This window comes from Microtus pennsylvanicus, chromosome 1, assembly GCF_037038515.1.
Source record: "Microtus pennsylvanicus isolate mMicPen1 chromosome 1, mMicPen1.hap1, whole genome shotgun sequence".
Classification (NCBI taxonomy): domain Eukaryota; kingdom Metazoa; phylum Chordata; class Mammalia; order Rodentia; family Cricetidae; genus Microtus; species Microtus pennsylvanicus.
This window is the reverse complement of record NC_134579.1, coordinates 167,331,383-167,357,878: the sequence shown is the minus strand read 5'-3', so window position 1 is coordinate 167,357,878 and position 26,496 is coordinate 167,331,383. Positions and strand designations below refer to the sequence as shown.

Below are 26,496 nucleotides of genomic sequence, written 5' to 3'. Positions count from 1 at the left end.
GTAGATAAGACCAGTGTTGTAGATACTGTAAAAGGAGCTGCGCCAGGCTTAGACATGAATTGAAGATTCCTAATTAGTATTTCAAAACAAAGTATTTTGTGGGCGGAAGAGGTGGTTTAGCAGTTAAGAGCACTTTGCTACTCTTCCAGAGGACCCAGGTTTAATTCCTAACACCCACATAGTGGCTCATAATCATCTGTAACTCCAGCTCCAGGGTGTCCCATGAACTCTTCTGGTCTTCATGGGCACCATCCATGGATGTGGTACACATAGATACATGTAGGCAAAACTGATACCCAGAAAATAAAAAATAGATCTTTTAAAAAAGTATTTTGTAAAGTAAACAACATGCTTATTTAATAGTTGCCAAGGACATGAAAAGTAGGCAGGGTGACAGATCTTCCTGTCACACACTTTCTTCTCTGGAGATAGCTTCTAGATGGGTTTTCTTTTTTATCTATATTAAGTGGGCCATTTGATATGATAAATGCTGTGGTCTGTATATTTCTCTTCTTAAACTTCTACTACTTGAAGATTGCTCATTGCATGTTTTAGGTGCAGAATGGTTTGTTAATAGTCTTACTGTTTTCTAGTTTGTTGGCGTGTTTTGACTGTCCCTCTTGATGAAACGTTAGGGTTGTTTTTAGTACTGACGCTAGTAAATATCCTAGTAAGTGCAATTTTGCATATTAATATAGCTGGAAGTTAAATTCCTAGAAACTCTTTACCTTCGGAAATAATGACTTGAAATTTTTTGCTAATACTGTGATGTACAAGATACACATCTAAAGACTGGAGATTAAGAAGAGGCTTTAAAGATCCTCATAGGACAAGTGATGAATTGTTTGCTTGCCGTAGGACACGTGCATTACTTTTAGATGGTAATGTTTTAGTAGCATAGAGTTTTAAAATATAGTGCAGGTAAGTATTGATGAAGGAAGTATTTTTTACTTTTTTGTCACTTATTTTGGGACTTGATATACTGGATAAATAGGTTAATATATGATAATAAATGAACCTGTTTTTGAAAAATAATATACAGTCAGGGTTAGATGTTTCTATAGACTATTCATACTTAATATATAATAGTTTGACATTTTCTTGGTGGTATCATTAGGGTAAGAGTACTTAGATCTTTTTTGCATCTTAAAAGCTGAATTTTCCTTGGTATGGTACACACCTTTAATCCCAGCAGTGGAACATAGAGGCAGGCAGGTCTCTGTGAGTCCAGCTAAGTATATTAACAAGTTCCAGGCCAACCAGAGCTGTGTAGTGAGAATTTGTCTCAAAAACAAACAAACAAATCCCAAACCCAAAGATCATCCCACCTCGGTGTTTGTAAAAGATGAACTTGTTGTTTTGGTGTTGAGGCTATGCAATGTTAGTACTCCCTTTTGGTGCTAAAATAGAGTGACAAGAAATTCTATTTTTAGAGTTCATTTTAAAGTTAAGTAACTAACTCAGCCATTTCTTAAAAATAGTGTTTTTGGTCTGGAACCATGCAGAGTTAGCCAATGATGCTATTTTAAAGATTTTGTCCATGTATAAATAGCCGAGAGTCCGACACTTCCTGGAATAGCTGTTTGGAGCATGCACCATGCAGGATAAAAGAGAGCCTCAAGGGAGGTGACAGGATGTAATTCAGAATACGGGTGTGCAGCAGTCAATTTTTTTAAATTGAGGTTTGAGTTCTACTGGCGAGCAGAGAAATAAAAAATTTTAAAGTCCCCAGATAATTGATATTCTCAAAAAATATCCTTAATTTCAAATATAGTAAGTCCTCTCTTATGGTACTGGGGGATCAAACAAATATAGTAAGTCTTACTACAGGAAAAGCACAGCTTTCTTGTAGAGACTTTAAATGCATTTTCTATTTAAAAATAGAAAAGAAAAGAGTAGTTTATAATACAATACTGTGTTCCAAACACAGCTTTAAATTTATGTTTGCTGTGCCCCTTGTACATGTGGGTTTACCATAATCCTCAACTGCATAAGGGCCACATGAAGTTTGCCCCGTGTTGTTGAGGTGCGATGTTTGCACAGCCTTGGGATCCTTTGTTTAGCAGTCCATAGGTAGGTACATAGAACATTTCAAAGAAAGTCATGTAAACACATCGCATGGAAGCTTAAAAGCATTGGCTTTCCTCAGTGCTTTAAGTCACTTTAGAGAGACAGTAGCAGTAACCGCACCGCAGGACAGGAATGCTGGCCAAGCCCCAGAGCTTTTGGCATGCCTACTTGAGGTTCTGGGTTTGGTTCCCAGCCCTGCAAGAAAGAAAAAAACATTTTTTACACGCAAAATGAAAAAGTAAGCTAACTTTTGAGAAAAGCAGTGATGCTGCATGCAGCTTTTGAGTTGCTGGTGAGCATATTTAGCTTTTCCTTTTTTTAAGGGTTTATCTGATTTGTATGTATATATGCTGCGTGTGTAGGTGCCCTTGAGACTAGAGGAAGACCTGGAGCTCGGTAGAGCTGGAGTGCCAGGTGCTTCTGAGCTACCTGACATAGGTCTTTGGGGAGAGCATCAGCAAGCTCCCTTGAACTGCTAAGTCATTGTTCTAGCACCCCCCCCCCCCGTGACCCCTTAAAGAATTGTGTGTGTGTGTGTGTGTGTGAGTGTGTGACTGTGAGCACATGTGCCATGGTGCATATGTGGGGGTCAGAGAACAACTTGGATGTGTCCTTTCTTGCCTTCTCTCATGTGGATGCTGGGGTTGAACTCAGGTTGTCAGGCTTGGGGTGAGCCCCTTTAGCCTGAGCCATGTCTGCCCCTGCCCCTTGAGTTTATTTTACAGTCATTTCAAAAATAAGAGTGCTCTGTGGTAATAATGGCCTGTTAGCCCAGCACTCAGGTGGTGGAGGAGGATCCTCAGTTCAAGGACAGTCTGGGTTACTGAGCAACGTGCTGCTTGTTTCTCAACAACTGTCCTTACCACCACCAACCAGTAAAAAACTTTCCAGCAAAAAACCTATAATGAGTCCACTTGGTGTGTAAAAGTTTTAATCCAGTTTTCCAGCAACTAAGAACTTACCTGTCTGTCTAGGCCAGTGGGTCTCAGCCTTCCTAATGCTGCAACCCTTTAATACAGCTCCTCATGTTGTAAATTACCCCAGCCATAAATTTATATTTTCCTTGCCATGTCATGACTGTAATTTTGCTACTGTTATGAGTCCTGTAAACATGTGTTTTCTGATGGTCTTGGGTGTCTTCTGTGAAAGGGTTGTTCAACTCAAGGGCGTCGTGACCCACAGGTTGAAAACCACTGGTCGTGATGTTAAATATTCACACATATCTTTGATAGACTTTGCCTTGAGTCTGTGCTGTGCCATGCCGTGCTCAACTGCACTACTGTGGTGTCCCTAGGTAATAGGAAGTTGTCAGCTCCATTGTGTTATGGGACCACCAGTATGTGTGATTTATCATTGGTTGAAATTTCATTATGCAGTCATGCATGACTAATAGGAAAATGTACAGAACCAGTGTTGTTTGTTGATGTTTTAGTGGAAATACTTTTACTTTTATTTTTTTAAATTATTAAATATAGCTCTATATAGTGAAAACCAAACTTTCAACAGTGCAGTTGTACATAAAATGTAAAATCGCTTCTCAGAAGTAAACAATACTGTTAACCCTCTTATTTTATTCTGTTGCTCGGGATCAGACCTAAGGCTTTGGAGTGCCAGTAAGGTGTCTTGGCTGGTAGAAGTTCTTGTGGCTAAGCCACAAGGTGGGAAGAGACATTGAATCTTTTGACTTCCATGCATGTGTGTGGCACATGCACAGCCACACCCATACACAATAAATAAGTAAATAAATATGATGATTAAAAAAGCCTAAGACATCGTGCGATGTTGATAACTACATTGAGCTGCTATCCCAGCCTTTAGCAGTATAACTTTAATTAAAACTTTATTACCCTTCTTTGTGTGTGCACTCATGCCTGTGTGCTTTAGGTTGTAGATATTCTAAGTTCTTATATGTGTAAAAATGTACTTTATTTTCATACTTGGTTGACAAGTTTGGCTGTGTGTAGAAATTTTAGAATTATTAGTTATTAAAATTTTTTTCTAGTACAAAACTACTGCTTTTTTAGAATACGTCATCCATGGGACATTTATTTGAAACTTTTTTATTCACATATGTTATTTATTCTTCTCTCATACATTATATCCTGACCTTAGCCTCCCCTCCCTCCACTCCTCCTAATGCCCTCTCCTGTTTTTATTCTTTAAGGAATTTTCAGTTATTTATGACTCTGCCACTTAGAGATGTCTGGAAGGCCGGAATCTTCCCATCTGCCTTGCCTCCGGTGTCTGTAGTGCTGTTTCTTATTGGGTTGATGACTCGGCACTAATTTGAACTCGAGAGGTTAAATTTGTAATGAGCAGTTTTAGTCTTGCGCTTCTCATCTTCCGCTCTGGTTAGGGAGCCTTTCATGAGCCCCTTCTTTTGTTTGTGAATACGAGGGGACATTGAGTGCTGTTTCAGACGGGCTTGAGTAGCTCAGGTGGCCTCCGGCCTGCTATTTGGCCAAGGGCGGTCGTCAGCTGCTCATTTGGCCTCCTCTACCTCCTAAGTGCTGAGATTACAGGGAGAATTCTTGTGTCCTGCTACTGATTGGATTGTTTCTTCATGCTTTCTTCTTCAGGTTTATGTGTTAACCAGCATTCTCTTCTTTCTTGACTCTTCCTTCAGTGCCTTTTGAATTCGCTGTCAGTATTCAGTCTTCACACTTCTGTATTAGAGATTTTTCCTTTAATTTCCCAGGTTATTTGGTCTTTAGTGGGGCCTGGAATCTTATTTATTATGACTAAATTCAAGATTCTGAACTTCTGTTTTAAGAGTTTCCAGTGTCTTGTTGCTATAAGCAGTTCTTTAATTTTTTTCATAAGTAGCTTTTAAATAAATTTTTAGGTGTGTTGTGTGTGTGTATGTGTGTATGAGAGAGAGCGCTGGTGGTGTGAGGATTGAGCATGCTCATGACATACATGGCTTGCATGTGGAGGTTAGAGAACAGTTTTCGGGAACATGCTCTCTTCCACTTGCTGAGGATGTTTCCTTCTGCTGCTGTACAGCACAGGCTAGGCTAGTTGGCCTGCAAACATTCTTTACCTCTGCTAGGAATTCTTTTCTTATGTTGTTGGGTTTCATTTGTTTAGTATTTTGAGACAGGGTCTCATTATTTAGCCCTGACTGGCCTGAAATTCCCTAGGTGTCCACAAGCTATCCAGGATGCAGAGATCCAATTGTCTCTGTCTCTCGAATGCTGGGCTTCAAGGCATATGCTGCCAGTTAAGGAATTCTTCAGTAGATCTCTTTTTATCTTTTATTGCCATATATCTTTCTTTTTTCCTTCTTAGGTTTTCTTATAATCTGATGCTACACTAAGACAGTAGGAATGTTTTTCTATTTAACTTTCAGATATATATGTATTTCACTTACTAATATCTAGGGCCTTTGAGTGGCTGAATTACGCCTGTTTAAGTGCTGTGCTTCCTGCAAATTAGATCTTTGTATTTTCTAAAAGTTTTCTTGTTTAAATGACTAACAAGGAAGGGACAGTTTTGTTTAATCCCCTGCACATCCAGAAAAGGTGGGGCAGTAGAGGCGGGTCGTGTTAAACAGGTGTCATGATAGAAAGGACTGGCACAGTAGTGACAGGGTTAGATCACATAGTAAAGACAGTCATGTCACAAAACTCCTGTGATAGAAATGATAGAAATTCCTGTGGTAGGAGTTTCTGAGTGGTCTCTGCCTGTCCACATTTCCATCCCCCAGCCCATCTACAGAGCTAGTCCTGTTTTTGCCAGTCAGGGTATCCATTCTCTGTCTGCCTTCTACCTGTGGATGCATTATTCCTTGTAATCGTTCTTCCATTTGTGTAACTAATTTACTTAGAACTTTACTGCAGTCCACTTGGTTCCTTCCGTGAACCAAGTATTGTGGCACAGATATAACACAAAGGCAAATGGGAGGTATAGTCTGTTTGCAACACCAGGATGTAATATACAGAACAAATTACTAATAACAGTTTACAAGGCATGGAGGGGTTCAACCCAGGGATTCACATTTGGGGAATATTTTGGAAAATATATTTGCTATGTATTTCCCACTTAAAATTGATAAGACGTTTTACAGACGTGTGATTAGAAGAGCAGAGGCAATGAATTACTTGAAGGAACCTGCTTTCTGTACATACCAAGACGTTTGTATTTGTACATAGGGATGCAGAGCAATATGGCAGCATGCTAAGGCGTGAGCTTAGCATGTACAAGATGCCAGCATGGAGAGGGTGAGGTGGGCACGAAGTCCAGATGCCGAGGAGCTTTTGGTAGCGGTGGGGAGAGGGAGTCAGTTGTCTTTAATGGTGCAAAGTTGGTCTGTTGATCGACTTGCGACAGGCACTCACCTGTGAGTGGTTAGTTGGTCAGTGTAAACTGGATTCGGTGTCAGCCAGTGGGGGAACGAATGAGAACAGGGAGTTGGGTAGGTAGGAAAATGGGGGTGGATGTGGGAGGAATTGGGCGGGGAAATACACATCAAAACACAGTGTATGAAATTCTCCAAGATTTCATAAACCCCTTTTGCTTTAAAAAGAACAACATGTAAATTTCTTTATTGGAGAAAGCAAAGCCCTTTGTTTGAAGCACGTGCGCTTGTAGTTCCAGCTAGTCTACGGGCTGAGGAGGAGGCTAACTTCGGTCTGGAGTTCTGTGCCAGCCTGGGCAACATACCAAAACCTTGTCTCTTAGGAAAGTTTAAACTATCATAAATGTATTAATTTGCATATTATAAAAACCAGTATATGAAAACGACAGTAAGGAAAGCTAGGGATTTTTAGAAAAATCACGAAGAATATAGTTGAGTGTGATAGTGCACACCTGTACTCTCGGAATTCAGAGCTTGAGACTGGGAGATTGAGTCCTGCCGGGTCACCTAGCAAGGCGAAGTGACCTGACAACCAAACAAGGAAGGCAAATTACATGTGAACACTCAGAGTAAGTACTACTAGTATTTTGGTCTATTTTCTTACAGTGTGTTTTAAAAATAATTATACATAAAATTCTGTGTAGCTACTTGGGAGACTGAGGCAGGAAGATCACTTGAACGCAGGGTTTTGAGATCTGGGCTACATATTGAAACCCTATTTCAGGGGGAAATTTTTGATAGAGGGGTGGAGAAATGCCTATTCAGTTAGAAGAAGTGCATACTGTTCCTGTAGAGAACCTGAATTTGGTTCCCAGCATCTGTATCTGGTTCCTAGCACCCACTTTTGGGGGCTTATAGTTAGCTGTCTGTAACTCAAGCTTTAGGGGCTCTGAAGTCTCTGGCCTCCATGAACACCTTCACGCTTGTGCACATACCTATGAATACACAATTGAAAAAATATAAATCAAAAAAGAAAAAGAAGAAGAGAAGAAAAGTTGGGTGGTTGGTGCATGCCTTTAATCCTAGCTAGTAGCTCTCGGGAGGCAGAAGCAGGTGGACCTTTAAGTTTAAGTCTGGTCTACATGGTAAGTTCCAGGCCAGACCCCGTCTCAATTAAGGAAAAAAAAGATCCAATTCAGTGTGCTTTAGAATGTTTACAGAGTTTTATAAAATACTACTGCCTAATTCCAGAAGATGCTCATCCCCAAAGGAGCCCTGGACCTTGGGAGTCCTTATTTGTTCTCTGATCTCAATTCTGGCAAGTGCTATCTGCCTTCTGTCAGTGAATGATAAACAATCTGGCCTTTTATGACTGACCTACTTAACTCAGCTTATTTTCAAGGTATACCATGTGGCAGCATGTACTAATATTTCCTTTTGTGGGTGAGTAATAATACAGCCACATTTTGTTTATCCATTAATGAAAATTTGTTCTCTCTACTTTTTTGGCATTTAAGAATAATGTAAATATGTATACATATTTTTGTTTGAACATATGTCTTCATCTGTTGAGCATATACCTAGAAAGTAGAATTGCTCAGACATATGGTAATTCCAATATAGAACTTTATGAGTATTTGACAAAATGCGTTGCACATTGGGTGCACCATTGTACATTTTTACCTAGTGTTTATGTTCAATTTGTCTTTAAAAAATATTTCTAGTCTTTGAGTTTTATACATGCATTCAGTGTATTTTGTATCTGTTTTAACTTCCTTCTCCTCTTGTGTTTTCCCAAATCACCTTGTCAGCTTCATATCTTTTTGGTCTCTGTCCCCATGTCTGTCTGTCTCTCTGAATAACTCCCTGAGTCCAGTATATGTGCAGGAGCATGGTTGACTTACTACTTCTGTGTTTTACTATTACTTATTAGTCTCTGTTCATTGTAAGAACTTTGAATTTGTGTGTGTGTGTGTGTGTGTGTGTGTGTGTGTGTGTGTGTGTGTGTATACAGACACAAGCACAGACATGAATGCTCATGTCTGCATGAAGTGCCATGTCATGTTTCTGGGCCAGAGCTGATTCTCCTCTTCCTCCTTTAAGTGGGTCCTGAAGATGAAATTAAGTCACTAAACTTGCTCAGTAAGTGCTTCTACCTCCTGAACCATCTCAGCAAACCTGTCCTCTGTTCTTTAAAAATACTGTAACTATTCTAGTGGAAATGATTTTCCCATAGATTTTTATTTTCCTATTGGCTTATGATATTTAACATCTTTCCATGTACTTACTGATCATTTATTTATATATTTTCAAAGAAATGTCTATAGAAGTCTTTTTCCTATTAAATTGGGTTCTTTTGATTATAACATTTTAAAGGTTTGTAATTATTCTCTTTAATTGCTTGTACATAATGTTTAAATTTTTTCTCTTTTGAGACAAGGTCTCATCAGGTATACCAGGCTGCTTCAAACTTGGTGATTCTCCTGTTAGTCTCTCTCTCTCTCTCTCTTTTAATATTTTTATTTGATTTTATATGTATGAGTGTTTTCCTTGCATGTATGTCTGTGCACCACATGCAGGCCTGGCACTCACAGAGTCTGAGGATCCCCTGGAACTGGATTTACAGACAGCTGTGAGCTACCATGTAGGTACTGGGACTTGAACCCGGGTCTTTCTGGAAGAGCACTTAGTGCTCTTAAGTACTGAGCCATCTCTGGCTCCTGCTTTAGTCCTTTTCAGTGCTAGGCCTAGGATGTTATAGAATTGATCTTGGAGATTCCCTGGAGTACCACAGAAGATTTACTCAGGGCACTGTGGACATTTGGGTTTCTGAGAGAAACTCATCTGTCAGAACTACCAGCTCTGAATCGTTGGCATCTTCCCTTTTAGGTTGTGCCTTTTAGGACTCTGGTTTTGATGTCATGATGTTGGGAGCCTAGATGTTTAGCTTATTGTGATAAATGTAGTGGCATTTCATTTGTATTTTAATAAATAAAACTTGCCTGAGGATCAGAGAGTAAAACAGCCACACTGGCCAGCCTTACAGACAAGGCAGCAATGACACACAACTTTAGTCCCAGTAGCCACACTAGCCTGCTATAGAAACCAGGCGGTAGTGGTGCATGCCCTTAATCTCAGAAATAGAGAGGATTATTAAAACGGGAGGAGACAGCTCTCAGACACAATCTCATTCTGAGATTCCTGGAGGCAGGATCTTCCTTTTTGAACTGAGGTAAAGGTAAGAGTCAGTGGCTGGCTGTTTTGCTTTTCTGATCCTCAATGAAATGCCGCTACAGATAAAAAAGCAACTGGTTTGCAAAAGAAATGATGTGGAGCAGGAAAGAAGACTGGAGATACTGAGTCTGATTCCAAGAATTCTTTTAAGTATTGTTAGGTTGGGGAGGGGAGAGACAGCTCCCTCCCTCCCCCGTCCCCTCCCTTCTCTTCCTTTCCCTTTCCTCCCCTCCCTCCCTCCCTCCCTCCCTCCCTCCCTCCCTCCCTCCCTCCCTCCCTCCCTAACAGGGTTTCTCTGTGTAGCCTTAGCTGTCCTGGAGCTTGCTCTGTAGACCAGAGATCTGCCTGCCTCTGCTCTGAGTGCTGGAGTAAAGGCAAGTGCCACCACTGCCCAGCTTTATTTCTTATTTCAACATACGAGTATTTTATTAATATACAAATATATTTTGCTTAGGCAGAAACTCTTAGTAAGTTGCCTCATCTAAGTACTTCTTAGCGGGAATTGTTTCTTTTTACCTAAGGACTGAACAGATTGCTAAGATCCTAGCTTGTGAATGGTGGCGATCCTTTACCTAGATATGGTCAGTGCTTATTGGCTACTTAGTTTTCCATATTCAATAGATATCTTTTTTTACTATACAGTATACAGAACTTTTACTCCTTTTTACTTGTTGGGCATTTAGAGACTTTCTGCCTTAAAAGGCAAAATCTAATTTTTGTCTACCTCTGTAGCTGAGGAGGACTACCTTAAATTTCTGATCCTCCTGCCTCCACCTCTCAGTGCCTGCACTAAGGTACTTGCCCAAATAATGTGGTGCTTGGGATTGAACCCAGAGTTTTCAGTGGCAACATACCAGCTGAGCCATACCTGAAGCCCAACATTTAAAGTTTCTTTATATTTCAAACTAATAATTACTCATTTCTTCATTCTTCTATGTTTTGGTTCATGTGTGATTCCTCCCCCACTCCATAGTGATGTAAATTGATTTATTGTGCCAAATGCTGTAAGTTTTAAAGCTTTTGATAGCTATTTCCAAATTTATAAATAATTTCATGCACTACCACTAACAGTATATGAAAGTGTCTCTAATTTATTTATTTATTTATTTTGAGACAGGGTTTCTCTGTGTAAAACAGTCCTGGCTGTCCTGGAACTCATTCTGTAGACCAGGTTGGCCTCAAACTCACAAAGATCCTTCTGCCTCTGCCTCCTGAGTGCTGGGACTAAAGGGTGCATTACTATACCTGGCTTCATTTCAATTCTTTAATTGTGTGTGTATGTGTGTGTGTGTGTGTGTGTGTGTGTGTGTGTGCGTGCGTGTGTGAAAGAGGAGAGAAGGAGAGAAAGAGAGAGAGAGAGAGAGAGAGAGAGAGAGAGAGAGCGCGCACACACGAGTGTTCGAGCTGGCACATACTTGCTTCTGAATGGGTATGGATATCGGGACAATTTTAGGACTCAGTTCTCTTCTCCCTTGGGTTCCAAGAATTGAACTGAACTCGGGCTGTGAGGCGTGAGTGGCAGCAGGCTTACCTGCTGACCCGTCTTGAGCCCCTCGGTTATGTGGTACATTTTACACATGAAACTGTCTCTGTTTTAGTCTGTGATTGAGAGCTGGTGGCCCTGTGGTCTAGCTCTTTGGAGCTGGAGTTTGTGGTGGAGGTTCCTGTTGTACTGATCTTTACAGTTGGTAACGTCTCCAGGCTGTTTCTTGCAGCAGTTCCCCCATGTAAAGGGATGCATTTATACAGTCTTTTCACCTACAGTTTTCTACTTTTATATTAAAAGTCATATTCAGAAATGCAGTCAGTTAAGAATCTGACAGCTTTCTGGCTAGCTGTATTCCTGCTGTTACTTACCTTAGAATGAAGGAAAAGTTTCAAAGATACACACTGTACCATTCAGGAAAATGGTGTTCTTGTTGGCTTTCTATTGTTGCGATAAACACCATGACCAGAATCAACATGGAGAGGAAAGGGCTTGTTTAGGGGCTTAAGTGTCTGTCACAGCCCCATAGCTGAGGGAAGCCACAGCAGGAGCTGAAGCAGCTACTATGGAGGAACACTGCTTATTGGCTTGCTCCCTATGCCTTGCTCAGTATGCGTTCTTATTACACACCTCAGGGCAGCCTGCCCGGGGTGGCACTGCCCACACTGCCTGGGCTCTCCCACGGCAGTCATTAATGAAGAGAACACCCCACAAGCTTGCCTATGGGCAGTCTGATGGAGATCGGTTCTCAACTGAGAGGCCCATTTCCCAGTTGACTCTAGCTAGTGTCAAGGTGAGAAGAAACTCTCCAGCATGAACGGAGAAGAAATAGTGTTCCATATTGTGTTTGATGTAGAACTTATTAGCAGCATTAAACAGAATTTCTTGCTAAGGAGTAGAGGGCAGAAGCCATCCAGCTTTCCTTAAAATGAGCAGAGAGCATACACAAAGACACTTAGGTGTGTAGAGCTCTCATTTTGACTTCATGTAGAAGAAAACCTGATCATTATCATTGTGAAAAAATAAGGGCCAGGTATAGTTGCACATGTCTTTAATCCTAGTGTTTGGGAGGCAGAGACAGGTGTATCTATGTGAGTTCTAAACCAGCCTGGTGGTCTACATAGTGAGTTCCAGGACAGCCAGAGCTACACTGTGAGACACTGTCTAAAAATAAAAAATAAAGGGGGCTGGAGAGATGGCTCAGTGGTTAAGAGCATTGCCTGCTCTTCCAAAGGTCCTGAGTTCAATTCCCAGCAACCACATGGTGGCTCACAACCATCTGTAATGAGGTCTGGTGCCCTCTTCTGGCCTGCAGGCATATACACAAACAGAATATTGTATACATAATAAGTAAATAAATAAATTAAAAAAAATAAAAATAAAAAATAAAAAAGCAAACAAACAAAAAAAGAAATAAGAAATTTGATTTTTTTATTGGAACAAAAAGTCCAGGGATAGTTTTTGATTACTTGAGTATATTATCAAGTGTTCAGCTCCTTCTGTCTGTTCTGTGGCTTCTGTCTAGGTCATTGGTTCTCAACCTTCCTAGTGTTACTTGGGACCCTTTAATAACCAACCGTAAATTATTTCATTGCTCTTCTTATTTTGGCTTTTCGAGATAGGGTTTCTCCATAGCTTTTGGTTCCTGTCCTGGAACTAGCTCTTGTAGACCAGGCTGGCCTTGAACTCAGAGAGATCCACCTGCCTCTGCCTCTGCAGGTGCCACCACCACCTGGCTTCATTGCTATTTCATAACTAATTCTGTTACTGTTAACGACTCCTACTGGAAATATCTGATATGTGATCCCTGTGAAAGGGTCGGTTGAGACCCGCAGGTTGAGAACCTCTGCTATAGCTGTTCCAAATGATTGTTGTGCCTCCATCATAGACAGGATGAGGAAAAGGGGCTGTGTCAACCAAGTTGTGTACACGGCTTTCAACCAGGCCGCAGAGCCAGCTCTCTAGCACCTACGTTACCATGGCATCAGTGTGGAAAGAAGTTCAGGATGAGCCAGTATAAGGCAAAGTTGGGAGTTTATGAAAAGCCATTTTAAACAGATCTTATTAAGCACAGGGGCTAACAGAAAAGAGTATTTAGGGAAAGAATAAGACATGGTTAGGTGCATATGGACTTTTCAAGGGAGAATAGCACTTTGTTGTCTTTATAATAGTCGTATGTAGAATGTTGTTGATTTCTGAAGTCATTACTGCTAAGAAAACGGAACGAAGTCACAAAGTGGTTGCTGAGGTGCACCTGACAGGTCACATTTGGTAAGGGCGCATTGCAGCACGGGGCTGCAGGTCGCTAGGGTGTAGTCACTGTTAACAGCCTCATTTCCGAAATTCCCAGGTGCCTGCACGAAGAGTGAGAGTCTGCCTGAGGTCATAGACACTGAGGCCTTAAGCCTGCTTTATTATTTAATATTTGGAATTTTCTACATGAAGAGATGGATGTATAGTTGTTAGATCACAGGGTGAGAGTACCACATTCTTCAGAAGGGCCGAGTCGGGGCTGTGGAGATCCAGCGGGTCAGCTGATTGCTGTGCGAGCACGAGGACCTGAGTTCAGTTCCCAGGGCCTGGGTAGAAGGCCAGATGTGGCGGCTTTAGTTTATAACCTAGTGCTTCTGCAGTCAGATGGGTGGTGGAGACAGACCCCCAAGAGACCCAGGGCAGCTCACCTGGCATGCAGTGTCCAACAGAAGAGACCCACTTCAGACAAGGGGGGAGCTTGAGCTTGCCCTCTGATCTCCACAAAGTTGAGCCAGACTGTTAAGCTCCTATCAGAGTAGGATGCTGCCCCCTCTCTTTGTCCTTGCCTACCTTTGCTTTTGGCCTCTCTCTGTTATTAGGCAGGTGGTCTTTTGCTGTTTTTATTAGTATTTTATTGTGGGACTGTTAAATGTCTTCATTTGTCTATTGATTATCTTTTGGGTGCCCTACTCTTCCCTTCAGTAAGCGTTAGATGGTGGCTAAGATTGTGCTTTTAATTTAAACTGTATAGATTTATAAATCTGATTATACTCCTTAGGCGAATGACTCGGACAAATTAACGCTGTGTCTTTGTTTTCCTCATTGGGAAAATGTATACTAGTGTCTACCTTGTGGGGCTGTTGTGAGGGCATGAGGTAATCCATGGGAAGAATTTAAAACACCTGGCAGAAGCTCTGCTCCTTGGGGGTGGAGTGGCGTGGTGTGGCGTGGTGCGGCTTGGCACATGCCTTTAATCCCAGCACTTTGGAAGGCAGAGGCAGGCAGATCTCTGTGAGTTCGAGGCCAGTCTGGTCTACAGCATGCCAGTCAGGACTGATGCATAGAGAAACCCTGTTGGAAAAACAAAACAACAGAAAGAAGCTCTGCTGCTACTGTTAAACTCTATGCACTGTTTTTTGTGGAGGGGAAATACCTAGAAAAGTGTACTGTTTCAAAATAGGTATCAGCAAACACAGTCTTAGCACGCTTTCCAATAAAAGCTGCAAAACCTGTGCCACCTCAGGGTTGGGGTGATGTCTAAGCCTTTGGTTTCAGTGAGGTATGTGTAAGTTGTGAAAAGATTTATATATAAAGTGATAGGTATTTTCTGACTTTTAGTCATCAGCAATTTCAGTCATCAAGAAAGGGCTCATGAGCTGTGTATCCACTCCCCAGGCATTTGTTCTGTAGAAAGGTTAGATGTTTGCAGGATTTCTATAAAGGACCAGTATACACACAAATAGGCCGTGCGTTCTTCTGTGTATGCTGAGTTCTGTAGTGGTGAGAAAGCAACACTGTTTGGTTTTTACTTAAACAAATAAAAGTCTTACTGAGCTCCATGACCCTTGACTTTAACCCCAGCATGAGAGCCAGAAGCAAGTAATCTTTGTAAGTTTTGAGGCAAGTTCCAAGCCAGCCAGGGTTACATAGTAAGTCCCTGTTGCAAAAACCAAGCCAATGCCCCCCTCCCCAACCTAAGTCTTGTTTCTGTTTTTCATGATTTGACATATCTAACAAAATCAAAAGAAACTTCACTAAGGTACATGTAGTCTTTGAAGTTTGCTTATGATTGTATTTTTTAAATAGTAGGAAAAAACTAAACCAAAGCAACTATATGCTTTTAAAAAAAGGAGCCAGCTTTGATAAAGAAGCTAAAAGAGGTGTGGGAGGAGACATTCCTGCTATTTTCAGATTTTATGTTACTGTGCTTTTACCTGGTAAGAAAACCTTTGTAACAGTTCAAATGGTCTATCCCACTGCATGGAGGTGTCCGACATCTGCACCCTGTCTTTCCCCACTCCCATAGCACCTCAAGAGGCTGGGAAATGCAGTGCCCTGCTTTCTCCCTTAGAAAATCAGTTGCCCTGATGAGAAGAATGGATTCATATTGATTGGTATAGTTAGTGATGGGACTGTAGGCTGCATTGGGATGGAGCGCTACGATGTGAGACAGATAGACTGTTTTCATTATGAGCTAGCATTGTTCATAATGTTTAGGAACAAACTCGTGAGTCTTACTACATTTTGGCAGTGTGTGCAGAGGAAACAAAACAGACACAGGTGAGAGTCTTTTGAAACACATGAGCCACCGTGCTGGAGAGATGACTCAGTGTTAAGAGCACTGGCTGCTCTTCCAGGGGTCCTGAATTCAGTTCCCAGCAACCACATGGTGGCTCACAACCCTCCATAATAAGATTTGGTGCCCTCTTCTGGCCTGCAGCAGACATACAGGCAGAATACTATTTACATAATAAATAAATCTTTTTTAAAAAAAGCACAGAAGCAATGTCATTCAGTAAGTACTCAGGATGAAGGTTGGCAGTACATTTGCGGAGGAAAAAAAGATGATGACCATGTGGGCCTGGCTAAAGAATTTGGCCTCTAACCTGGCAGAGAATGAGAGTAATGCATTCCAAATGGAGTAGATTCCAGTAGTTCCCAGGACAAAAATAGGCATTTTTTTTCTGGTTGTGCAAGGAATATATGTTGCAAAAAGGGAACCATTAAACACTGTGATAAGCTCCTCTAATCCCTTTTACTAGAGGTGGCCACCATCCAGCACCTGCATAGTCTCACAGAAGGTAACTTTGTAGTTACTTCTCACAGTGTGGGTGGCACAGAGGGCAGGAGAGTGAGAGCTGGAGCCTTAGGACAGAAGTGATGAGAGATGCTGTGTTTCTGGTCCCTTTGGTAGCTGTTGGGTAGACAGAATAGGGCCGGGGAGGCTCAGGACTTAGGAGGTAGAATTCAGTGACTGGTTAGAATTCAGTGACTAGTTAGAATTCAGTGACTGGTTAGAATTCAGTGACTGGTTAGAATTCAGTGACTGGTTAGAATTCAGTGACTGGTTAGAATTCAGTGACTGGTTAGAATTCAGTGACTGGTTAGAATTCAGTGACTGGTTAGAATTCAGTGACTGGTTAGAATTCAGTGACTGGTTAGAATTCAGTGATTGGTTAGAATTCAGTGACTGGTTAGAATTAAGTGACTGGTTAGAATTCAGTGACTGGTTAGAATTAAGTGACTAGTTAGAATTCAGTGACTGGTTAGAATTCAGTGACTAGTTAGAATTCAGTGACTGGTTAGAGGAGAGGGGTGGAGCCAGAAGACTGGCCAGTAAGAAGCTTGAACCAGATTGTGACATCACTAGGCAAGATTTGGATAAGTGATATTGACACATACTTTCTTAAATTTATGTTTTTGGTCATAAGTTGCTATAGTTTTCTTCTTCTTATTTTTTCCTTCCCCTCTTCCCTCCCTTCTTCTCTTTTCTTTTTAAGACAAAAGCTCACTCTATTTCCCTGAATGGCCTGGAGCTTACTAGTCTGGTTTAGAAGTCACAGAGATCAGCCAGCCTCTACCTCCAGAGTGCTAGGATTAAATGTGTGGGCCTCTATATCCTGCTCCTTTTGATAATAGGCCTCATAATGGGTGTGAGGTAATATTGGAGCGAGGACTTTTGTTTGTTTTGAGACAGTCTGCTAAGTAGATGAGGGATGAGGCTGCTCTTGTACTGGCAATGTTTGCTTTCGCCTCCATATGTCGGAATTATAGCCTGTGCCACTAGGTCAGCTTCAGGATTTTTTTGTTAATGTGTGTATGCGCGTGTGTGTACACATATTTGTGTACTTGTATGTGCTACAGGCATGTGTGTGTTGCTCAGAAGACACCTTGTGGAAGTTACTTCTCTTTCGTATGTGTTTCAGGGATTGAACTCAGGTTGGCAGGATTGGTGACAGAGCACTCAAACCTGCTTACTGAACTGCTCCTCCTCCTCCCAGAGACAGGGTTTCTCTGTGTAACAGCCTTGGCTGTCCTGGAAATTGCCTAGTAGACCAGGCTGGCCTCCAGTTTACAGAGGTTTGCTTGCCTCTGTCTCTGAGTGCTAGGACTAAAGGTGTCACCACCACACCTGGGTGTATCAGAGTTCGAAACATTTCTTTTTTTCTTCTTTCCTAGTTATTTGGTGATACTTTAAAAGAGTGTTACATAATGGGATCGTATCTCTAACAGCTAGTAAATATATTTTGGAGGTTGTTTTCCCCTCCCACTTTTTGTTTGGTGACTCTGTCTCACTATGTAACTTAACACTGGCCTTAAACTTAAGGCTTCCTGCCCTCACCTCAATTCTCAGATGCCCAATTATCTTGGAGGTTTTAAGAAAATGTCTGTTACTAGGAAAGTGAAACAAATAGATAATTTTTAACCTGATTAAATATTTAATATTTTATAGGAGTAGTTTCTGAAAGTATGTTCCCTGGTTCTTTTTGTTTTACGGTACTGGAGCAGAGTTCCTTTCCCCCATCCTGCCTAGCTGCTTTCTCATTTCAGTATCACCTCAGAGCTAAAGCTTGCTCTTGGAATAGCTGCAGCTTCCTAGTTTACGCCCCCTTTCCCTCTGCGTTTGCTCCCTTCCTGTGTGTGTGTTTAAAACAGCACAAGAATGACATAAGAAACTTTTAATGACACAAATCCGTGTTAAACCAATGACAGCTCTGCTGTTGGTGGCCTGGCATCTAGCACCTGAGTGTTGAGTTGAGTTGCAGGAGCACACTGGGTTCCTGGTCCCACTGCCTCAGCAGGTCCCACTGCTGCCAGTCTGCAGTCGTGGTTTCTTCAGCCCTCAGAACGTTTTTAGGAGAGACTCTTTGGCCTGCTTGACTTAATGGTACATAAGAACTCAGTAAACTGACAGAATGAAGATGAACTGAGATGCCAAGAGAAGATTTCATTGCAAGCGCCGTGAGCAGAGAGATGCCTTCTCCCAGAGTGACCACCAGGTCTGCCATAGCTAAACCTTTGACAACCCTTCATTGGCTTAAAGCACATGAGAAGATCAGCTTCTTGTTATCAGGTGTACATCATCTCTGCCATGTGGGACATTTTCTTAGGGATATAAGAGCAATACTCCATGTGGCCTGATTGTCCTCAACAGCCACATCATCCACAGAGACAAGTTTGCTCGGAACAGGATCTAGGGGAGCCAGACAGAGTTCTGGTGTGCAGTGATGGGGAGTAGTCCTCAAGTGATCTTGGTTCTAGGGCCACAGGAGGGACAGTCTGCAGAGCTGAAAAGGAATACACTTCCATATCATGCCATCTCTTGCACTGGCACTCCTTGCCTACACACACACACAGGGCTTGCCCTGGCTTAGCTTGGAAACAGACGAGAAGTCAGAAGACTTTCTAGGGAGACTTGGGTCACACCAGAGGGCTCCATCGGAGGGTTCTTCTTTTTACTTACTGACGGGAGCCTTGGAACCTAACTTCCCAGAGACTCAGTGCCTGCCCCTGAGGTCTCTCCTGTGTTGACCTCTTTGGGGCTTGAAATCCCTAGCCCACTACTGCCTTTGGGTGTCTCAGTCTGGCTTCTGTGCTTGAGCTGGCTGCTGGGAGCAGATGCTGAACTTGGGAGGATGAAGGACGACGCCAGGTTCTCTCTGCTCACGTGGATTTAGGTTTGCTGTCATCTGTTGCTGTTCTGATGCTCTGACATTTGTGCCACCTCCAATAGACGAGACACGATGGACCCCGACATGTCCACTCTTAATTTCTTGAAGGCAGTTTGTAGGCTTTCTCCTCCTCTCCATCCTTGACTTCAGATTGCATTGTGAAAGTTCCTGCACTCCTATGGATGTTCTCGTTAATACTTGCAACTGGGGTGCTCCCAGGGATCTGGCCTATCCTCAACCTCTGCCTGACTGACCCAAATCCAAACCCTGCAGCTAGAGCCCCTGGTGTGTTTTAAATAGTTCTCTCCCTATATTCTCAATAATTTCTAAGAAGAAAATGTGCTCTGAACTGTAGGAATCTCCATATTCTATTTTGCGAAGTTTATTTTTCTATTTAATTAACATCTTTTATTTTCCACATACATATATGGGCTCTCACATAATTAAAAAACAGTTGGTACTTTCTGTTTGTATGCATTCACGCCTTTTTGTTCTATTAGTTTTTTTCAATAGCATAAATCTGTTTTTTTTTTTTTGTAAGTGTATATAGTAATTCAAGCTCAGTGAGTCAGTGTTTGGTATTTTTACATATTCAATTGCAAAATATATGATGACCTGTGGTGTTAATTTATGTTGTTGAGTTTCCTGTCAGCTCTGAAGTCTGAATCCTTGGTAGATATGTAGACTTAGATAGACGTTTGCCGTTTTATGTTTTGGGAAGTGTAACTTTAAATCTACATAGACTGCCTTGCTTCTGCTGTATTCATGGTTTCCAGGAGAGCTTCCAGTATGGACCTCGAGTGTGGGAGGCGGCAGACTCTTCAGTAGAAGATAAAGAGTGTTATCTTCTAGTGTCACTGTGTGTGCTGGGGAGGCTTTCTCTGAGTGTCACCAGAGAACAGGGAAAACAATACAGCAAATGACCGCTGTGGTCAAATTTAAGATACATTTAATTCATATTGCTAAAATCAGGAGAGAGCGAGAGCGAGAGAGCGAGAGAGAGAGAGAGAGAGAGAACGCTCTAAAACTCTGGGGCGGTGAGAGCACTCAGTGGGTAGACACTTGCTGCCAACAAGGCTGTTGCGTTTTAATCCCTGGAGCCCACGCAGTGGAAGGAGAGAGCCAGCTCCTGCAGGTTGGCCTCTACTGCCTCATGCACACTGGCGTCTGTGTGCTTGCTTGCATGTACACACACAAGTAAATGTAACAAATCCTAGAAAACTGTATAGTGCTGGATGGTGGCTTTCCCTCTCTCCACCATTAAGATTCAGAGTAATTAGTGAAAAGAGAACACTAGTATATTGTCTAATGCACTGTCATTTTCTCAGACTTAGCTGCGCTGTGGTTTCTTCCTGGGAACTTGTCCAAGTCATTATTCATGTTGTATTCTTCCCTACTGCTCCTTTTACTGAAAGATTGCTTCACAATAAATAGAAGGCAGCCTAATCCGTGACTCATGACTGGAGGATAGACAGTCTTATGTTAAGTTCCATGTGCCAGAAACGCTGCTTTCCAATATGCTAATTATCTCTTCCGAACTTGTTAATATGCTCTTCTCTCAAGTTTGCTCTTGTTTTAGTAGAGAAACAAACACATCCCACATAGTTGTAAAATATGATTTATAGAAGCTTTTTAATGAATTGCTTTTAAAGAAAATAATGAGATTAGATGAGAAATTGTGGCATACTTTTCTTGGGCGGTGTTTCTTTGATGAAAAAAGGGGCCATTTTGCTATCTACATGCCGACTATTATACTCTTATGAGTCTGCACCGCTGCTGATGAAGTTTCTCTGCTTTCCTGGAACAGTTCTGTTAAAGAGAGTGCTGTGTACATGCATGTGCACACTTCTTATGAATGTGCCTTGAGTGTTGGGCCTCCCCTTCCATCTTGTCCAGTTCACACACCAGAGTGCAGCCTGTGAGCCCCATCTGCAGATTCTCTCTGTCTCTAGCTCTCTGTAGGTGCACAGGGGTCACAGGCATTCCGGATGCATCCGGATTTTATTTTGATTTGTTTTAGGCTTTTATGAGGCATTAGAACTCAGGTCTTCACACTTGCATATTTGCATGACAAGTACTTCTACCTACTGAGACGTCTTTCTCAGGTCTAGTAGTTTTTAGTTTTCATTTGGAGACAGGTTTCAGCCTTCTCGCTGTGTAAATCTGGCTGAGTTAGAACTCTCTGTTGTGGACTAGGCAGACCTCCAATTCTCAGATATGTTCTTGCCTTCGTCCCTTGAGTGCTGGGATTAAAGGTATACATCAACACATTTGGCTTAGATTTTTTTCTTTAATTAATAAAAGCAGCTTACATACTGCTATACTCCAAAGCATAAACTTAACAAGTTTAATAAATTAACAAGGTTAATTTGTAGATAGATTTTGAATAAGAATTAGAATAACTGTTTTTGTTTTAATTTTAGAGTAATTGTTTTATGTCCTTTGAAGATTATGCTCTTTTAGATATTGAGTAAGCAGCTGTACATCGCATCTCCTGTTCAGGATGTGTGGTTTATGTGAGATTGGGTGGTATGCATTGTTCAGTCTCTGGTTGTGCTCAAGATAGAGTCAGTCCATTTGACAGTCAACTCTCACTTCCTCCTGCTGCTTAGTGGCAGCAGTTTCAGGCTGTTTAGTGGGGTGAACTATAATTTTACATCTGAAACCCTGCCTTTTCCTTTCTTCAGTGAGTATTTTTAATTTGTTGGTAATAATTGGAAGTGATTTTCTTGAACTTTTCTGTACTGTAGCATAAGTTCTAATAGGTTTTAATAATAAAAGTCTGGAGTCAGATATAGTGGAAACCATTGAGAGACAAGGAGCAAAACCACAGCCGCCTTACCTACTCAGCTTCCCAGCTGAGAAAGTACTGAGTTCCTGTCTCCTCTCACCTTATCACTTCCTCTCTCTGCCCAGCCATGCACTTTCTGTCTGTGCAGACCTCCAGACCTCTATGGTTAGCTAGTAGCTAGCTCTGCCCTCCGTTCTTAGGCAAGCTTTATTTGTACAACAAGATATTACCGGGCCAGTCCCAGCACTCAGGAGGCAGAGGCAGGTGGATCTCTGAGTTCGAAGCCAGCCTGGTCTACAAGAGCTAGTTCCAGGATAGGCTCCAAAAAAAAAAAAAAAGATATTACCACATTATTTCATTTCTAAATTAATTAACTATTTTTATTTGAATTATGTGCATTTATTTAATGTGATATGCTATGTATTATTAAGAATCTCAAAGAGTTACTCTTAGGAAAACAAAAATTCATCTCATTTACTCCCCTATCCCTTATTAGTTTCTTTGAGAAATGAAATTAACTATATAGTTATAAAAAATTTAAAAATTAATTAAAAATCAGAAAGAAACTGTGTGTGTGTGTGTGTGTGTGTGTGTGTGTTACATACGTACGTGTGCATATGTATGTGTCCGTGGGGGTGAGAGGCCTCACATTCCCTTTGGAGCAAGAGTTACAGGCAACTGACTGTAAGCTGCCCATTATAGGTTGCAGGAACTGAATTTAGGTCCTCTGCAAGAGCAGGGCATACTCTGTTGAATCATCTGCTGAATCATCTCTCCAGGGCATCAACCCCTCACCCTGGTTTTTTGAGAGAGAGTCTCATGCCATTTTGCCTCTTGTTATATAGCCAAGGTTGACAGTGAACTTCTGATTCTCTTGTCTCAACCTCCCAGGTGCCAAAGTTACAAGCGCATCATCATACTTGGTTTTACCTGGTGCTGGGAATTGAACCTAGGGCTCTGTGAGTGGTAGTCAGGCACTATCTCAACTGAACTACATCCTCAGCCTGATGTATGTATGTATGTATGTATTTTATATATGAATGATGGGACCATTGTTTTCAAAGTGCTGTTGTTACAGGCTCTGTGCACCCTTCTGTTTCCACGACTTGACTTTCACATTTCTGTCTCCCTTCAAAGCTGTAGGCATTTGAACATCTCCTTTTACACACTACCAAAGTCCTCAACTTAAGTTCCCTGAAACACCCCCAATCTGTCCGTTTTAACTCAGTAAATGTACACTGTTCCTCATTGCCCAGCCTGCTAACAGGGCCATTCTTGGTTGTCTTTCACTTGCTTCTTTACTCTTGTTGTGCTGGCACTGTGCCCTAGTTATCTTTCAGATCCATCTACTCTCTTGATTTCTTCTGCCACCACCCTAATTTATATTATTGTCCCCATACACGTAAATTACTTACAAGGTAATCTTTACTAGTTAAAGTAGTCTCTACTTCTTCTATTGTGTCTTCACACCTCCAAACTACCCATAGGGAAACAAACTGTTCACGATTTTTAACTTTATGTTTAGGATGACGTTCCGGTTCCTTCATGTGACTCACATGTTCTGCTTCGTTCGGCCCTGCTTGTCTCTTTGTCAGTGTTTTCCCTTCCCTTGCTCTAAACCAGCCTTCAGACGTATCATGCTCATTTGCATGTGAGCCTTGGCCGTGCTGTTCTTTTCTCAGGAGTATAAAGACACAAAAAAAATTGCTGTGGTGATTAAAGCTGAATCTCTTCTGCTGGAATATTGCCCCCTCTGCTAAACTCATAATCTAGGAGGTGTTACTTACCCTGTCGGCTTTCTGTGGGATTGTAGCATGTAATAGGACTCAAGAGTCTGTGTTGGGTTGGTTTCTGCCATGTAGTGCGTACCATGAAAGGACAACTTTTTGCGGTTCATAACAAATGTGTTGTGCTGTAGGGTGGTACCGATTTGTGTTGATTCCAAAAGCTGATTAATGGTAAATGGAAAAGATAGCTCTTCAGTATAGATTAAGAGTACAGTGGCTCCTCTTTACTGGTATTTACCTTTGATTTTAATTGGATAACAATTTAATTAGTGTCTTGGTTTTTAACTTATTAGTGATTTGAATTTAAAATTCTTGGATTGGCATTTGTATGAAATACTTAACTTGATAAGGCTAGATTTGCCTGAGTAGTTTGTTTTTAGAAATCTTGTAGCCCAGGCTAGCCTTGGACTCACTGTGTAGGTATAGATGACCTTGGACTCCTAATTCCCCTGCCTCTACATCCCTAAAGGTGTGTATTAGTAGGACCATTAAGTAAACAAATTCTGGAGAACATATATGGAAACTCTTGGAAAAAAATGGCTATTACATAAGCAATTAATGATTATTATAGAAAAACCAGAAGAGGTAAAGATAGTAAAATAGTAAAAATAGTCTCTCCATTGTTAATAATTTGTGTAAGATGTATTTTATAGTACACACAGTACACTTTGTGATACAGAAATGAGGAAATGGTTTTATAACTTGCTTTAAATGTTCTAATGCAGGGCTGGGCTTGGAGGCACACACCTTTGATTGATGTAGGAGGGTCTTCTGTCTATGTGTTAACTTTCATTGGTTAAATAAAGAGACTGCCTTGGCTTTTTGATAGGACAGCAGCTTAGATAGGCGGAGTAGACTGAACAGAATGCTGGGAGAAAGAAGCAGAGTTAGGCAGATGCCATGGCTTTCCTCTCTCAGACAGACACGGGTTAAACTCATGCCAGTAAGCCACAGTCAAGTGGTGATACAGATGATTAGAAATGGGTTAGATAAATATGTGAGAGTTAGCCGTTAAGGGGCTGGAGATAATGGGCCACGCAACAAATTAATTAATACAGATCTCCGTGTGATTATTTCGGGCATAAGCTAGCCAGGTGGCCGGGAGCCAGGCAGCAGGAAGTGGCCCACTGCTCTTTTCACATTTGATTCCAGCATTTTGGAGACAGAGGCAGACTGATCTTTGTGAGTTTGAGGCCGACTTGGTCTACATAGTGTGGCCAGCCAGGGATATAAGCTAAGACCCTGTCTCAAACAACAGCAAAAACCAACAAACAGTAATAAAAACGGTTCCAACACAATTTTATTTGTATGTTTGTCTCTGAAAAAGATAGCTAACATTTTTGTTTGGCTTAATGATTTATGTGCCATGGTGATTCAAATTTCAACTAAAATCTTCTAAACCAATTAACTTTTTCCTTGTAAATGTATTTCATAGATTGTTGATCTTATTGAATTAGGAAAGAAACAGTGGTTAGCATCAACTAGGAAAGGTATGCTCAAACCCACACTTAACTAAAAGAGGATGGGCTGGAGTGACTCAGTGGTCAGAGCACTGGTGGTTCTTGCAGAGGACCTGTACTCTATTCCTAGCACCCACATGGTGGCTCACAACTGTAACTGCAGTTCCAGGGGAGCTGATGCCTCTGCTGACCACTTCACAGATAGCAGACATTTAAACGGTGCATATACATATACTCAGACAAAATACCCATTCCCATAAATTAGTAAGTCTTTTTTTTTTTTTAGGAAGATGCCTCAGTGGCTCAGGTTTGAAAGAACCATCCATGATGGAAAACTAAGATATTTAAAATGTAAAAAAAAGAAATATTGATTTTAGTATCTTGAATCGTAGTAATCTTTTTGAATATTTTGTTTTGAGTAAATTCTTAGGATTTGAAGTACTTTCATAGAGTATCTCAGAATGAGGCTGGAGGTTGCCTTGGGTCTAGTTCAGTGGTAGAAAGGAGGCTTAATTAGTCCCTAGACAAAATGGACCCAAGGAAACAGTACTGCTTGCTCTAATGATCTCACTCTATCTGATCCGACAGAGCTAGACTTGAGAATGACAAAATATTTGTATATTTTTCCATTCCTTGCAGACAGAAGCAGTTGCTTTCTGGTGAATTTTAAGACATGCTGTTTACTATTCCAGGGAAAATATTGATATAAGGTTCTAACTATCATTTTTATTTGATTTTTTTTCACATGTATTTCTTTTTGTCGTTGAAATTTTGCAGTGCAGGAGTGTGTGAGAAGATTTTTCCTGGGGAGACATAACACCCCCCCCCACCCCTCTCTCTTTACTCACCCCAGATAGATAGTCCAGGACACACAACATGTATACACACACACACACACACACGTGCATGTGTGCATATATACACACATACCCACCCACACACTCCCTTTACTCACTCCAGCTAGAGAGCCCAGGACAGAGCAAAGTAGGGATACCACCAGAGTCTCACTTGGTAAACCAGTGAGCTTGGGAGCAGAAATGACTCAAAGACAGATGCATCACCAAAGCCCACCCCAGCACTAGTGACAGCTCATAAAAGCTGGGAGCCTGGAGCACACTGCACAGCCTGCAGGCAGCTCAACAGGGTAGACAGTGTCCTTCCAAGTGACTCAGTTGATGTAAACCTTTTCGAGTCAGATGGGCTTGTCTTAGAGTCTATGTAGCTTGGCTTGTCTGAGGGTGAGTCTCCTCAGTCTTTACTGTTTACTCTTGGGAGGAGGGGCATAGTGAATCTGGTCAGTTTCAGGGACTTGCTGAAACTATTTTGAGGTGTTTATTTTCTGTCTAAAGGAGCTTCTGCTGCAGGATGGACTGTTTAATGGAGAAAACCTGCTATACAGCAGAGGAATCCAACTGGGACCTTGCGTGTGCTAGGCGTGATAAT

At 41.5% G+C, this 26,496-nt stretch overlaps 1 protein-coding gene and 1 pseudogene across 2 annotated transcripts in view; one reads left to right on the top strand and one right to left on the bottom strand.

The window, feature by feature from the left end:
* The window catches only part of Cdk19 (cyclin dependent kinase 19), a 141,731-nt gene that overhangs the window by 7,329 nt on the left and 107,906 nt on the right, over positions 1–26,496 (top strand). The gene's annotated exons all lie outside the window — the stretch shown is intronic.
* On the bottom strand, positions 18,414–19,172 carry LOC142842496 (oxidative stress-responsive serine-rich protein 1 pseudogene; annotated as a pseudogene).